Source organism: Arachis duranensis, chromosome 4, assembly GCF_000817695.3.
Source record: "Arachis duranensis cultivar V14167 chromosome 4, aradu.V14167.gnm2.J7QH, whole genome shotgun sequence".
NCBI lineage: Eukaryota > Viridiplantae > Streptophyta > Magnoliopsida > Fabales > Fabaceae > Arachis > Arachis duranensis.
The window spans coordinates 95,614,381-95,616,898 of NC_029775.3; positions in this window are offsets into that span (position 1 = coordinate 95,614,381).

Consider the following 2,518-nt stretch of genomic DNA (forward strand, 5'->3'; position numbering starts at 1 on the left):
ACTATTTTGTGCACCAGGAAGCCATTTCCACGTTTAAGCTCCAGTTTGACCTCAAACTGGAGCTTAAACGTGTTCGACACTTTTTCTTACCAAGAAGCAATTCCACGTTTAACCTCCAGTTTGACCTCAAACTGGAGGTTAAACGCCAGAAGCAAGAAAGGCACCAAGATCATTTCCACGTTTAACCTCCAGTTTGACCTCAAACTGGAGGTTAAACGTGTTCGGCGTTTTTGCTCCTCCAGGGTTGCCATTCTCATTTCCACGTTTAAGCTCCAGTTTGACCTCAAACTGGAGCTTAAACGTGTTCGATCAAGAATTGCCTCCAGGGTTGCAATTTTCATTTCCACGTTTAAGCTTCAGTTTAACCTTAAACTGAAGCTTAAACGTGTTCGATTAATTACCCTCCTGGGTTGCTTTCTTCCAATTCCACGTTTAAGTTTCAGTTTAACCTTAAACTGAAACTTAAACTTCAACTTAAACGCCACTCTTCAAAAGGGTTTTTGGGCCAAATATATTGAGGTTTAAGTTAGCATTTGAACACAAATATTAACTTAAACATAATATGGTATGAAACCCAATTGAATATCATGGTTTATGGGATTGGGCTTGAAGAATTGATGAGTCTGGAACTTCAATTTGTTGAGCCTTGTGTCATTACTTGTTTATCATTAAGTTTGCTCAATGAATGTTGCAGAATTGGATCACAGCCTCATCAAGATTATGGACCATAAACCCAAGGCAAAAGGAAATCAAGGAAAGACCTCAAAGCCCAAGAAACACAACAGAAGCTCAATTTAGAAAGTGTATAAATAGGATAGAATTGAAGTTAGTTAGCATCTTTGGACATTTGGAATTTTCATACTTTTGTAATTGAATTCAGAGCTATGAAGCACTAAACCCCTTTCATTGGGTTAGGGAGCTCTATTGTAATTCAATGAATCAATAATAGTTTTTATCTTCTTCTTCAATCTTTTCTCTTGAATTTTTGTTAGAAAGCTTCTCGATCTAATTCCATTGGTTAGTTGTCTTGGGAAAGAAACTATCCATACTTGGAATCCTTCGGAACCTTGGGAAAGGAATGGAGGATTCATGCTAGAGAAGCTTTCTCACAGTGAATTGGATTGGGGTTTGGATGGATATTGTGACATGTAATCCTACCAAATTGTGGTTCATGAAACTGTGTGGTATAATCAGTGATCGAGCATCATCTCTTCTTATGAACATTTAAACCAAGGGATTGGGAATTTGTTTGTTTTTAGAGAGAATTGGTGAGCCAAGGGATTGGGATCCAATCATATAAGATTGCCAAGCAAGATTCAATGAATGCATTGGTTGAGGAAGAGATGAAAATGTTTTGATTCGGAGATCTCAATATCTCCTAATACCCAATGAACTCCTCATCTCTGATCTACCACTTTCTATTTACATTCTGCAATTTCAATTCATGCAATCACCCCCATCCCTTTTAATTTCAGCACTTTAATTTCTCGCTCTTTAATTCATGCAATTTAATATTTCGCAATTCTCATCTAAATCTTGATTCTGCTCAACTAGAACAAACTTCTAATCCGAATTGCTCATTCAACCAATCCTTGTGGGATTCGACCTCACTCTATTGTGAGTTTTTACTTGACGATAACCGGTGCACTTGCCGGAAGGAATTTTGCCGTTTGTGCGATCTACACTTTCTATTTACATTCTGCAATTTCAATTCATGCAATCACCCCCATCCCTTTTAATTTCAGCACTTTAATTTCTCTCTCTTTAATTCATGCAATTTAATATTCCGCAATTCTCATCTAAATCTTGATTCCGCTCAACTAGAACAAACTTCTAATCCGAATTGCTCACTCAACCAATCCTTGTGGGATTCGACCTCACTCTATTGTGAGTTTTTACTTGACGATAACCGGTGCACTTGCCGGAAGGAATTTTTGCCGATCTTTTTACTTGACGATAACCGGTGCACTTGCCGGAAGGAATTTTGCCGATTGTGCAATTTCCTAAAATCATAGCATCAAGGTTATGCTACATCAATTGGCATAAAACTCTTGAACCATCAAGATTCTGATTTGTTGAATGGGGTTGGTAAGAACTTCCCAACCTCTTCTTCGGATCTCATGTCGGATCTCCGGATATTCACCCTTTTTGAGTGAAAAAGGGACCTCGGGGATCACCTTCTTCAAGACCACAACTTCATAGAAGTGGTCTTGATGCACCCTTGAGATGAATCTTTCCATCTCCCATGACTCGGAGGTGGAAGCTTTTGCCTTCCCTTTCCTCTTTCTAGAGGTTTCTCCGGCCTTGGATGCCATAAATGGTTATGGAAAAACAAAAAGCAATGCTTTTACCACACCAAACTTAAAATGTTTGCTCATCCTCGAGCAAAAGAAGAAAGAAGAGAGTAGAAGAAGAAGAAAAGAGGAAGAAGGGAATGGCTTTGTGTTCGACCAAAAAGGGGGGAGAAGTGGTGTTTAGGTTGTGTGAAAATGAAGGAGTGAAGATGGGTTTATATAGG